General features: G+C 49.1%; 1 pseudogene; it reads left to right on the forward strand.

Moving 5' to 3' along the window:
* The first annotated feature begins 2,325 nt into the window (after positions 1-2,325).
* On the forward strand, positions 2,326-7,311 carry LOC123110261 (kinesin-like protein KIN-14R; annotated as a pseudogene).
* Positions 7,312-14,815: the final 7,504 nt, after the last annotated feature.

Raw genomic sequence — 14,815 nt, forward strand, 5'->3', positions numbered from 1 at the left:
AAATAGATGTTCCACTAAATAGTTTCATTTTTTTTAAAAGTAATTACGATTGTGAGCAAACACGTAGGGCGGTGGCTCATGTAGCGCCATGTGCTTATTGCATTGGGGATTTATTTTCTGCCTGGGTTTTCAGCTGATTTTTTTATAGTTTTGTTAGGTTTTCTATTAAATCCTTTTTGATTTTCCAAAAATATTCAAGAATATTTTGAATTTACAAATATATTCACGTTTTTAGAAATGAATTATACAGTCTTCATAAATTAAAAAACCATGGAGATGATACATATATTCATGAATTGTAAAAAATGATCATGGGTTTTCATATTGTTCACAAATCTGTAGAAATGGTTACAAATTTTAAAAATGCTCATACATTTAAGAAATATTTGCATATTCAATAATACAAAGAAAAAAATCTTTGTGGCTTTATGAAATGTTCATAATTTTAGAAAACATTTATGAATTTAATGGGACTCTGCTTGCTATTACAGACAGTAGCTGCCGAGTGAAGTAAATGTTCTTGAATTTAAAATATATTCTCATTTTTTTTAAAAAAAATACTCATAAATTTAAAAGTTATTCACAAAAAATGAACATGAAAATGAAGGGGAAAACCCGGTACTTAAAAAAGTATTCACAAATTGTTCCCAGAATTGGAAGGACCATCCATGACTGGCCCAATAGCGCCCATGGGGTGGTCTGCGTTTGCTCGAACGCCTCTACGAAATATGAATTGCTATAATAACTATTGAAAGAAAAATAAAGTTAATTCTCCAACTAAAAACCGACAGAGCGTTCATGACCAGAATGAACAAAATGCAGCGCAGACGACAAATGGTCTCATGTTGCCTAAAAAATAGACTTAAATCCCATATTATTTTTTGCGAGTAAAAGCAAACCTGGATTCATGCAAGAGCGTTGAGAGCATGCCTAATGCCCAGCAAAATCTCATAAATTTAGTTGACAGCGCAACAAAATCTCATAAAAAAATTGACAGCTCAACAGAATCTCACATTTACGGTAAGAATTCAATGAGGCTCTTAGGATTTATTTCCTATTAATTCCAGTAACAACTATAACAGACAACCTTCAAAAAACTATAACAGACAAACCTTAGCATAGACGCGCACAGACGCAACGCCTAGCCGCGCACGCCCGAAAGCTGCACACTGCTCACCAACGCCTAGCACACACCCTGCATCACCTCAGCCACGCCAACCCGCGCTTGCACGGGGCACACCACACCTTCACGCGCCAGCACCGTGCAATCCATAGGCTGCCATTACTTATGAAACAGACCTTCCTTGGATCTAGTGCGGACTTTGTTGGCCGATCCTCCAGCCACGGCGAGACGAGGTGAAGGGTGAAGAGGTTGGCGGCGTGCTCGATCTAGGGTTTTCGCCGTGTTGCCAAGGAGGACAATGCGGGGACCGGGGGGCTTGCCGGTAAACATTTAGGGGGCCAAATTTGCCCATTTCCAATTAAATTAAAGATGCTCCAAGAGCATGGACAGCATGGCTCTACCGAGCAAAATATCATAAATTTTGTTGACAGCACAACAACATCTCATAAAAAAAATTGACACCAGAGCAAAATATCACATTTACGGTAAGAGAATTCAATGAGGATCTCGGGATTTATTCCCCATTAATTTCAGCGACAACTATAACAGACAAATCTTAGCATGGACGCGCACGATGCAGCGCCTAGCCGCTCACGCCCAGAAGCTGCTAATCGCTCCTAGACGCACACTGCTCACCAGCGCCTGACACACGCCTTGCATCACCCTGCCACGCCAACGTGCGCCTGCACGGGGCGCACAACACCTCCACTCGCCGGCACCGCGCAGTCCACCATAGAGGTCGCCATGACTCACGAAACGGACGAAGGGCCCCCCGCCGCCTTCCTTGGAGACGGTGTGGGCTTCGGCGGCCATTCCTCCAGTGACGGCGAGATGTGGTGAAGGGAGAAGAGGGTGGCGGCGCACTCATTCTAGGGTTTTCACCGTGTCGCCAAGGAGGACGACGGGGGGGGGGGGGACACCAACTTGCCGATAAACATTTAGGGGGTTCATTTTCGCCCATTCCAGTTAAAGATGCTCTAAGACCATGGACAGCATGGCTCCACCCAGCAAAATCTTATAAATTCTGTTGACATTCTTTTGACAGCACAGCAAAATCTCGCAAATTTTATTTCAACAGCACAGCAAAATCTCACATTTACGGTAGTGATTCAAGGAGATTGTGAGGATTTACTCCACCCCATTAACTCCGGCGACAGCCATGGCAGACAAACCTCCGCTTTTCGTCCCCGTCCGAGGCTCCTCCGTCCGCCCGCCACCTCCACGCCATTTAACAACGACCCGAGCCGAGCCCGACCTTCCCCTGGACTTCGAATTCGAAAGAGGAAGGAACGAAACGCCCCGCCCAACGGTCGCCTCCCCTCCCCCACAAATCCCCGATTCAAAACCCTCCTCCCACCTCCCATCTCCGACGAACTCGCGATCCATTCCTCCGCCCACCTTCCCCTCTCCCTTTCGCTTTCGCTTTCGCTCGAATCGGGAGAATGGAGGAGGGGAGCAGCGAGTCCGGCCAGGACGGCGGGGCCCTGTCCGCGGCGTCGGTGGGGACGGAGGCGGTGGCGGCGGCGGCGGTTGTCAGGAAGACGGTGAAGATGTCCGAGACCCGCGACTTCATCCCCTGCGCCAGCGAGGGTACGTGCCTGCGTGCGTTCGCGAGCGCGAGCGGATCTAGGTCGCCTGGTTCCGGGGGATTAATTATCTTGTTTTTCTCTCTCTGGCTTCAGGGGATTATTCCAGATCCTCGGGGTCGTCGGCGGCGGCGGCGGCCCAGCCGGACGTCGCCAGCTGTACCGGCTCGTCGGAGGCCGCCCCGCGCGACGACGCGGACGCGGACGCGGAGATCCACCACACGCCCGACTACGCCCGGAGGGCCCCCGCGGCCCGCCTCAGGATCGCGCCGCTCGAACTCTTCTCCGCGGCCCCGTCGCCGCCGGCGGCGCCCCGTCCTCCCGCCAAAGCCGCGGACGCCGAAGACGCCGCCGACGACGGTGCCGCCGCGCCGGAGGCCGGTGCGGGCGGAGGGGCGCAGGAGGGCGCCATGGGCTGCCAGATCGCGCGCACCGACAAGGTAACGGCTTCAAGATTCGCCTCGGAATTCCCCTGCTGTTTTCCTCCTGGGTGGTGTCCAGTGCAAAATTAAATCGCTGCATTTGGTCGCAGGGCAATGGCGACTGCTGTGGCCAGCTGAGGCAGGAGTACGACTCGCTCCTGAGGGAGAAAGGCGAGTGCAGGAGGGTGCTGGAGGATCTCATGAGGGAGAATGATCTCAAGACCAAGGAGTGCCACGAGGCCCAGACGTCCCTGCGCGACCTGCAGATGGAGCTGATGCGCAAGTCCATGCACGTCGGCTCTCTCGGTAACAAGAACTTGTCTCAACTCTCAACTTCAGATGCACTTGTTCAGTGACAGTAGGAGCAGACTGAATTTCACCAGTTCTATCTTCTGCGATTAAAACAAGCAAATCCACGACAGAGTTGCAGCAAACTTATTTTATCAGTTCTTTCTCCTGTGATGATTAAAACAAACCCACATCAGTTGTACCATGGCACTTGCAGCAAACTGACTTTTATCACTTCTATCATCAGTAATCAGACAATGGTGTTGGTCTTGCTAATTGTTACAACTAGAATTTGCATGTTAGTCTTTCCCTTGCTGAGTGGGAACATTTTCTGAAACTTTTGCTATTCATGCAGCATTTGCGGTGGAAGGGCAAGTGAAGGAGAAGACTCGTTGGCGCCAACTACTGAAAGACCTGAGTGAGAAATTTAAGGTATTTATTTGGCCTCAAGTTTTTGCTTCTTTTTACAGTGCACTCTTAAGCTTGACAGAGTGAATGGACTTACACACTTTATTGTGATGGTCCGCAGGCGTTAAAGACAGAGCACCAGATCTTACTGAAAGAATCAGAGGAATACAAAAAGTGTTTGTCAGATGCTACACAGATGACTACAACAATTCATCAATACAGTAAGATTTGCAGAGTGGTTAACCAAACTGAACTAGTTGTGTACTCTTCAGTTTTCTTGTCTGTATCCACTTCCAAGTAAAGGCAACACACATGATTTCCTTTTTTATTTCAACAGTGAGCCAATATGCAAGTTTAGAATCTGAATTTAAGGACCTGAAAGAGAAGTTCAGCGAGGAAGCAAAGGAACACAAGGATCTTTATAACAAGCTTATAGAGCTCAAAGGTAAGCTGTTTATTCTGGTATCAGTTTATACATTGTTACTACAAGAAATGTTGACAATAGGACCTAACGCGACTTGCACACTGCTTAGGTAATATAAGAGTGTTTTGCCGCTGTCGGCCACTAAACACGGAAGAAACAGCAGAAGGAGCTTCAATGGCGATCGACTTTGATTCTGCAAAAGATGGAGAGCTCATTGTTAGAGGCCATGTATCATCGAAGAAAGTCTTTAAATTCGATTCAGTCTTCAACCCTGAAGAAGACCAAGGTAATTCACTCGTAGATGCAGTTACTCACCTTGCATCCTTCCTCATGTTTTTAACAGTTTATCTTCTTCAACTTGTATACAGAGAAAGTGTTTGAGAAAACTGCCCCATTTGCAACTTCGGTGTTGGATGGATTCAATGTTTGTATCTTTGCTTATGGGCAAACCGGCACTGGTAAAACATTTACAATGGAAGGAACTGAAGGTGCTCGAGGGGTTAACTATAGAATTCTGGATGAGCTCTTTCGAGTAGTCAAGGACAGACATGACCTCTTCCAATACGAGATTACTGTTAGTGCCTTGGAAGTATACAACGAACAAATTCATGATTTGCTCCTGACAGGGTCCCAACCAAGCACAACAACAAAAAGGTACATCACTTGTGAGTTATATCATCAGATACAACATTGTGTGAAGATACTGTACATCATGATACTTTGTTCACAGGCTAGAAGTAAGACAAGTTGCAGAGGGAGTTCATCATGTACCAGGACTGGTTGAAGCACGAGTTGCTAACATGGATGAGGCCTGGGACGTCCTGCAAACTGGAAGCAAAGCCAGAGTTGTTGGTTCCACAAATGCTAACGAGCACAGCAGCCGGTCACACTGGTCAGTATCTTGTAGCCCTTAACGTTGTTCACCAGATCTTCATTCACGTGCACTAAGTAGTAGATTGTAATATCCTGACCTCACTAATTTTCCATACAGCATACATTGTGTGATGGTCAAAGGAGAAAACTTGATGAATGGAGAGCGCACAAACAGTAAACTGTGGCTCATTGACCTAGCCGGAAGTGAGCGTGTGGCAAAGACAGATGCTCAAGGCGAACGACTGAAAGAAGCACAGAATATTAACAAGTCCCTATCTGCACTTGGAGATGTCATATCTGCTCTTGCAACTAAGAGCCAGCATATACCCTTCAGGTTTCAAACTTTCAAACCTTGGTTATAATTTGCACTGGTGATTATATATAAGATCTCGCTAACATATCTATTCTCAAACTGGCAGGAATTCAAAGTTAACGCACTTGCTGCAAGACTCACTAAGTATGCAATTTTCTTCTCTTCTCCTTATGCTGGCATGATTTGAACTGTTTTGGTAATAATGTGTGTAAGCACTGCAGGTGGAGACTCCAAAACTTTGATGTTTGTTCAAATTAGCCCCAACGAAAATGACGTGGGCGAAACTCTCTGCTCGCTGAACTTTGCGAGCAGGGTGAGGGGGATAGAGCTTGGACAGGCAAGGAAACAAGTTGATGTTGGAGAGCTGTCAAGATATAAGCTTATGGTACTTACTCTATTGCTTTCCCTGTTAGTTCATGTTTTAGTACGAGTTTAGCATCCATATGTTTAATCTGAATGCATGCTGCTGCCAGGTTGGGAGAGCCAAACAGGACTGCAAGAGCAAAGATGCTCAGATCAAGAGCATGGAAGAAACAATCCAATCCCTTGAAGCCAAGAACAAGGCCAAGGACCTGCTCACTATGAATCTCCAAGATAAGGTACTGTGAGCATTTTTCAGCATCCCAACTTGTAACCACCATGGCTGAAATAGTACAAGTTGCCTTGAAACTGATATACATGAAGAGTTGATGTGTCTCTTTTTTTCTTCAGATCAAAGAGTTGGAATCACAGCTGCTGGTCGAGAGGAAGATAGCGAGGCAGCATGTCGACAACAAGATCGCCCAAGACGTCGAGCGAAAGCAGCAGCAGCAGCAGCAAAGCCACAAGATGGAAGAGAACAGCACATACATGAGAAGCCCCATGTCAGAGAGGAACCTCAACACCACCATGGAGAGACCGCCACTATCAGCAGCACCCAAAAAGGATCCCGGGATGGCGAAACAGCCGTTTTCGGACAGCAACAACAGCGATACCTACAGCTTCAACCAGCTCATGTCCCTTGCCGAGGAGAAGGAGAACGCCAACCCAGACGCCGCCGCGAAGGCCAGGCGTGTCTCGCTCTGCAACGGAGGGGCTCGCCAGCCCCGCCGCAGCTCGCTTATCCCGCTGCCGCGCCGCAACTCGCTGATGCCGCTCCCCGCCGGCGGCGCCAAGACGCCTGCACCGGCATTGGCGGCGGCGTCACCCCTTGACAAGATCAAGGAGTACTCCTCGCCGCCATTGAGCTCGCCGCCTGTTATGTCCAACGACAAGGGCGGCAGCAGGAGCAAGAGGATCAGCAGCATCCTGCGCCGCAGCCTGCAGAAGAAGGTGGTCATCCGGCCGCCGCCGTCGGGGCAGGCCGGGAGGAGGGCCGGCGCCGTTGCCGCCGCCGCGGCCGCACAGGGCATCGACAGCGCTCGCCGGGCGGCGGCGCGGCGCGTGCCGGCGGGCGGCGGTGCGCCGAGGGGCGGCGTGCACCAGAACAGGGACAAGGAGAGAGGCTGGAACCACTGATGATGATGGTGATCTGTAGATTGTCTGGGTAGGAGGAAAAAAAAGGTTAGATGTTGTTTATAGTTTTGAGTCTGAGTTCTCGGCTATTGTGAGAGAACAGCTCTGGGTTTCTTCTTCTTTTATTTGTTGTTATAGAGATTTGGCGAGTGGTGGAGCCCCCGGCTGTCAGATGAAATGTCATCATCTGCCCACGAAACAAATTTGCCGATTCTCATCAGGTTTGCAGGTGATTCCGGCTTGAGTGTGACAAGTCATATGCATCCTCAGTTAAGCATGTGAGTTGTGCTCTTTTGTTGCGTTTCAGCTCATATATTTACATTTTTGTTTGTTGTTCTCCGCTGTTCTTTATGTCAGAGAATTAAAGGGTGAAAGGAAAAGCTGTTATCTTTTTGCGGAAAGGAAATACTCCTTCCTCCAATAATGTAAGACGTTATTACGTTATGGGACGGAGGAATTACTTTTCAAGTCGGTTATTTAGGCAACCCCTCCTATGACAGTCGTTTTCAAGTTGTCAAATCTGGAAGGCCATAGCGGAATGAGATAGCTGGCTTTTGGTGCGGAGAGGAGATGATGATCTTGGAAATAAGATGCATTTACTTGCGTGATGGAAAATGTGCAAGAAAAAGGGAGGGGGCATGAGGTGAGACCTTTATATCTTTCATCACTCACGTCCCAAGATTGATGGAGCTGCCACACCATTTGAATTCAGGCCAATCTCACTCCTCAACCGTATGCTCAAAATCATCACAAAACTTCTGCCAACAGACTACAAAAAATAATTCTGCAATTGGTGCATAGAAACCAATATGGATTTCTTAACAACAAATGCACACAGGATTGTCTAGCATGGACCTATGAATATATCCACCAATGCCATCAGTCCAAGAAAGAAATTGTCCTGCTTGAACTGGATTTTGAGAAGGTTTTTGATATGGTCAGCCATGATACATTTTTTGGTGGCAGATTGCTGCAATGGATCAAATTAATATATAGCATTGTTCACTCTTCAGTGTTACTTAATGGAGTCCCGGACAAACAGTTCCTTTGCAAGAAAGGAGTCACACAAGGGGACCCCTTTTCTCCACTGATCTTTGGCATTGCTGCAGATCTATTACAAACTATGATGAATGAAGCAATGCATAATGACCTTGTGGAATCCCCCATGATGCACAACTCATGCCCAGACTATCCTATAATTCAGTATGCAGATGACACTATTCTGGTGGCTAATGCTGAAGCCACACAACTAAATCGCATCAAGAGTCTGCTACTTCATTTTGCAGCCTACAGTGGCCTGAAAGGAAACTACCCCAAGTCCACCTTAATCCCAATCAACATTGTTGATGATAAAACAACCCAACTCTCCTCTATGTTGGGCTGTAAGGTGGGCTCATTCCCACGAAAGTATGGCCTCCCATTATGCCTGAATAAACCTAGATTGGAGGATTATGCTCCTATGCTCAAAAAGATTGAAAGTAGGATGTTATGTTGTTCCACTCTTCTATCTACTAGAGATAAGCTCACACTGGTTAAATCTGTGTTCTACGGCATACCAATCTTCTTCATGTGTAAACTGATGATCCCAAAGATAGTGGCTAAATAGCTTAACATCTACCTGAAGAACTGTATCTGGAGAAAATTTGGTACCAGGGAGAGAGGTATGGACATGATTGCTTGGGAGAAAGTTTGCATCCCCAAAGAACATGGTGGTTTAGGGGTCCTTGACACCTCTATTCATAATCAGACTCTGCTCATGAAATTCTTACACAAATTCCTCAACAAATATGAAACTCCATGGGTAAAGATCATCTGGGAGACTCGTTATGCCAATAGTCAACCTCGAGAGCGGCTGGTATGATCTTTCTCAGATTATTACCAGCTTACAAGGAGCATGCCTTGTGTAAAGTTGGATTGGGGAACACAACACTGTTCTGGATAGATAAATGGCATGGGCAACCTCTTAACACCTCATACCCTGAGCTGTTTTCTTTCTCCAACAGCAAACACATTACAGTACAACAAGCTTTCAATCTGCAAGACCTGAGCATGATATTTCAGGGACCTCTATCTCTCATTGCTTTCCAGTAGCTTAACTCTCTGCAAGGAAGCATTGCCAATAGAGCCAACACAGGGATCCTTGACCAATGGTGTCATACATGGACCTCCCTGGGATACTTATCTATGAAGATGTATAAACAACTGATTGGGAATAGCTCTGCACATCATCTCTTCAAAGATATCTGGAGCATGTCCTGCAGGCTGAGACACAAAATATTCTTCTAGCTCCCGCTTCATGACAGAGTTAACACTAGGAATATGTTGCAGATGAGGAGCATGCATTTACAGGACTACAGTTGTGCTCTTTGTAGGATAACACTGAGGAAACTGCAGCGCATCTGATTTGGAACTGCTCATTTGCATTACACTGCTGGATCAAATCACTCCTCACCGCCAGAGAGGCATTTCCATATTTGATGAAGTTTCTCTCATATGTTGTCAACTTCCCAAAGAAATTGCACTGGAAATTATCATTGCAGGCGGCTGGGGCATTTGGTCATGTAGTAATGACAAGATTTCCATATCTGCTACTCCTCATATGGTCTGCTGGAAAGATTATCTCAAAGAGGGACTGTGGGTAGCACAGGTCAAGGCAAATCCACAGAAGCAAAAAGAGTAAAGATCTGGACTGAATTACACTTATGATCATTATCATGTATCCTAGAACTGGTATTGGTTAATTTTCTTTGCTTCTTGTAACTTTGTACTTGTATATTTTTTAATGAAATTACCGTAGAACAATTGTTAGTTAGCAAAGCGGTGTTGGTGATTAGTATAGAACCTAGATTTTTTTTATGTGTGCATGTCCTTGGCGCAAGAATATTATCCAGATGGAAAAATTTTGAAGGTTGCAAAATTCCCTTTGCCTACTGTGCGACTCGTAATTGTGGCGCGGGTGTTGTTGTCGGATATCGGGGTCCGGCAAAACCCTTAAGGTTCGAACTCTGGGGTGCGCACGAAGATCTTCTCCCTACCGATCCACACCCACGACCTCGCCGCGATTCTAAGCTAACACGATGAAAAACACAAGGGACACAAGGTTTATACTGGTTCAGGCCACCATTGTGGTGTAATACCCTACTCCAGTGTGTGGTGTGTGGATTGCCTCTTGGGCTGATGATGAACAATACAAGGGGAAGAACTGCCTCGCGAGGAGAGGTGTTCTTGTGCTGGTGTGGGGTGTGGATGAACTGAATGAATCTGTCCCCTTGCTATGGTGGTGGCTAGTCCTATTTATAGAGGCCCTGGTCCTCTTCCCAAATATTGAGCGGGAAGGGATTCCACAACGGCGGGATTTGAAGGAGACAACTAGTACATGCTATCCTAACTAAAGGTGGTCTTCGACTGCCAAAGGCACTGACGATGACGCCGTCTTGGGCTCCACAGTGACCTCCGTCCTGCCGTCCTGCTGGTCTTGATCTTGTTGCACCGATATGGAAACCTTTGCTTGATGCCTCGGTACTCCGCGCCTGCTCCTGCCCCCTTTGCACCAAAGAGGAAATGAGGACACTGTGCAGGCTGGCGCCCGCCTAGTCTTGATCGTCATGGCTTGCGTCATGTGCACCTCGCGAGGTACCCTTGCCTTGATCTCTCCGCCTCCTCGCGAGCCTGCCTGGCGAGGCCGCCCCTGAGGAGGCCTTGCGTCATCCGCGCCGCGAGGCTTGGCCCCTCGCGATGGTTTTGATCTTGGGTTGATGAAGACGGGCCGTACTGGGCCACTGCTGAGCCACACCGCAGGCCGCAGGCAGGCAAGTCTGGGGACCCCCGTTCCCAGAACACCAACAGTAGCTCCCGGGCCCAAGGCGCGCTCGGCCTTGGCTTAGCAGCGAAGCCAAATGGCAAGTGCGGAGCACCGCGGGCCCCAATAGCCTGCGGCCTTGGTGGACACGTGGCGACTGATTGGACATGGGCGTCTCCGCTTCCCCATGCTGCCTCGGCAACTGCCCGATTTGACGAGTCCCTACCGCATGCAAAAAGAGTCATCATTACCTGTGATCGTGGAGGCCAGCGGTTGGCCTTCCTCAGACTATAAGTACGGAGAGGCGTGAGCCCCCATTGTCCATCTCTCCTTGCTCCGCCTGCTTCTTCTCTCTTGCTCCTCCTCTGCTCTTGGCGCCAATGGCACCGATCCGCCGGTTCTCAGCCGAAGAGAAAGGAAAGCCCCCCCCCCCGGGAGGGGCCTGACGCGCTCCCGCCGAAGAAACGGCCAGTCCCGTGCCCCCGCGACGAGGTTGCGTGGCCGGAAATGACGAGGCCTTGGTACGAGCGACCACCTCCTGGGTTCCCGCTACCCCTACACCGGGCCGAGGGCCCTGGAGAAGGAGACGGCGAGCACCGCCGTCTGTGCCGCAGGCGAGGTCGACGAGCCATGGCAGCGCGCGCCGCCGCTCCTGGGGCCCACGCCGCGGACTCCTCTCGCGAGCTCGTGCTCCATGCCGCGATGCCTTCAAGCACCTGGATCCGCTTCCCTTCATTCTTCGCCTCCGAGATGCCGTCGAGGGGGCCTCTCGAGCTTTGGCTGCAGCACGCCGACTGCAGTGCCCCGGCGACCGGAGCGGAGGTTGAAGTCGTCGCTCCGGGCAAGGTCGTCATGACCCGAGGTTGGGGCGAGATTGCCCGGGTCTGCCGAACAGGGGGTGCCCTCATGATTCACTTTGAATATGACGGCGCCTCCTTGATGCTCTTCAAGGTCTTCGACGTGAAAGGCCGCCGGCTGGAGTGCTGCCCCAGAGGAGGCAGCCAGGACATCGACGTGGCAAGGGCTAGGCCTGCCACCCGCTCCCCCAACGGCTCCTCTGGCAGCAGCGGTGATGTTTGGGAGTTCAGCAACTCTCCCGAGCTCCTCGTGACTCCGGAGACGAGCGACGACAGCCATGTGCCCCCGAGCTCGCGTCGTGCCCGGAACAAAGCCGCTGCATCAGGACACCGGCGCAACTGATCTGGATGAGGTTGGCGCCGACCTCCCGTGGCCCACTGTTGATGATGGCGCCGACCATGGAGGCGCGTGTAGTTAGTGTTGGAAATATGCCCTAGAGGTAATAATAAAATGATTATTATTATATTTCCTTGTTCATGATAATTGTCTACTATTCATGCTATAATTGTATTGACCGAAAACCATGATACATGTGTGAATGCATAGACCACAACATGTCCCTAGTGAGCCTCTAGTTGACTAGCTTGTTGATCAACAGATGGTCATGGTTTCCTGATTATGGACATTGGATGTCATTGATAACGGGATCACATCATTAGGAGAATGATGTGATGGACAAGACCTAATCCTAAGCATAGCAAAAGATCGTGTAGTTCATTTGCTAAAGCTTTTCTAATGTCAAGTATCAGTTCCTTAGACCATGAGATTGTGTAACTCCCGGGTACTGTAGGAGTGCTTTGGGTGTACCAAACGTCACAACGTAACTGGGTGACTATAAAGGTGCACTGTAGGTATCTCCGAAAGTATTTGTTGGGTTGGCACGAATCAAGACTGGGATTTGTCACTCCATATGACAGAGAGGTATCTTTGGGCCCACTCGGTAATGCATCATCATAATGAGCTCAATGTGACTAAGTGATTAGTCACGGGATCATGCATTACGGAACGAGTAAAGTGACTTGCCGATAACGAGATTGAACGAGGTATTGGGATACCGACGATCGAATCTCAGGCAAGTAACGTACCGATTGACAAAGGGAATTGTATACGGGATTACTTGAATCCTCGACATCGTGGTTCATCCGATGAGATCGTCGTGGAACATGTGGGAGCCAACATGGGTATCCAGAACAGCCGTTGGTTATTGGCCGAAGAGCTGTCTCGGTCATGTCTGCGAGATTCCCGAACCTGTAGGGTCTATACACTTAAGGTTTGATGACGCTAGGGTTATAAGGAAGAATTGTATGTGATTACTGAATGTTGTTCGGAGTCCCGGATGAGATCCCGGACGTCACGAGGAGTTCCGGAATGGTCCGGAGGTGAAGATTCATATATGGGAAGTCATCATACGGTCACTGGAAATATTCGGGGGTATACCGGTATTGTACCGGGACCACCGGAGGGGTTCCAGGGGTCCAGCGGGAGGGGCCACCTGTCCTGGAGGGCCTTATCGGCTGTAGGTGGAAGGGAACCAACCCCTAAGTGGGTTGGGCGCCACCCCCCAGGGCCCATGCGCCTAGGGTTGGGGGGAACCCTAAGGGGGGCGCCCTCCCTTGCTTGGGGGGCAAGCCCCCTCCCCCTTGGCCGCCGCCCCCCCTCTAGATCTCATCTAGAGGGGCCGACCCCCCTTCCCCCTTCTCCCTATAAATAGAGGGGTGAGGGGAGGGCTGCAGCACTACATCCAAGGCGCAACCCCTCCCCTCCCCAACACCTCTCCTCCTCCGCGCGAGCTTGGCGAAGCCCTGCCGGAGAACTGCCACTCCATCACCACCACACCGTCGTGCTGCTGTTGGAGCCATCTTCCTCAACCTCTCCCTCCTCCTTGATGGATCAAGGCGCGGGAGACGTCACCGGGTTGCACGTGTGTTGAACGCGGAGGTGCCGTTGTTCGGTGCTAAGATCGGTACCCACCGCGATCTGAATCGCTTCGAGTACGACTCCTTCATCAGCGTTCTTGCAATGCTTCCGTCTCGCGATCTTCAAGGGTATGAAGATGCACTCCCCTCTCTCTTGTTGCTAGTTACTCGATAGATTGATCTTGGTGATGCGTAGAAATTTTTTAATTTCTGCAACGATCCCCAACAGTGGCATCATGAGCTAGGTCTATGCATAGTTTCTATGCACGAGTAGAACACAATTTTGTTGTGGGCGTCGATTTTGTCAATTTACTTGCCACTACTAGTCTTATCTTGTTTCGGCGGCATCGTGGGATGAAGCGGCCCGGACCGACCTTACACGTACGCTTACGTGAGACAGGTTCCACCGACTGACATGCACTAGTTGCATAAGGTGGCTAGCGGGTGTCTCTCTCTCCCACTTTAGTCGGATCGAATTTGATGAAAAGGGTCCTTATGAAGGGTAAATAGCAATTGGCATATCACGTTGTGGTTTTTGGCGTAGGTAAGAAACGTTCTTGCTACAAACCTATAGCAGCCACGTAAAAACTTGCAACAACAATTAGAGGACGTCTAACTTGTTTTTGCAGCATATGTCGTGTGATGTGATATGGCCAAAAAGGATGTGATGAACGAAATATATGTGATGTATGAAATTGATCATGTTCTTGTAATAGGAATCATGACTTGCATGTCGATGAGTATGACAACCGGCAGGAGCCATAGGAGTTGTCTTTATTTATTGCATGGCCTGCGTGTCATTGAATAACGCCATGTAATTACTTTCACTACAAAAAAAGACACATCCGTGACATTTTGGGCCGAACGAATTTTTTTTCTGTCATACATATGACACTTCTATGACGATAATTGTGAAAAAACTCGGTATCATCATAGATGTGGTGGGCTCCTACTTCTATGACAAAAAATCATGACAGAAAATGGGTTTTTCATCCTGGGCGGGCTGGAGACGCAGCTGCATGACATTCTTGGGGCCGTCCATGAAGGAAAAAACCGTGGTATAAGCGAGGGCGAGGAAAATTTCGGGGAGTTCCTGGTTACGGTGGGTGGTCGAGGGCCGAGCGATGCGCGTTTCTCTCGTACACGTACGCGCGTGTGCAAGGCGTTGGCTCTAACTGAACCCGAGGGAGGCGTTGGGCTCTAACTGAACCCGAGCGATTGCACTGCAGGCTACGCGTTACTGAACCCGAGCGATCGATTCCTTCGCTACTACTGCTAACTGAAGCCGATCGATGCTGCCTCTCTGAATGA

Source organism: Triticum aestivum, chromosome 5B (assembly GCF_018294505.1).
Source record: "Triticum aestivum cultivar Chinese Spring chromosome 5B, IWGSC CS RefSeq v2.1, whole genome shotgun sequence".
NCBI classification, from domain to species: domain Eukaryota; kingdom Viridiplantae; phylum Streptophyta; class Magnoliopsida; order Poales; family Poaceae; genus Triticum; species Triticum aestivum.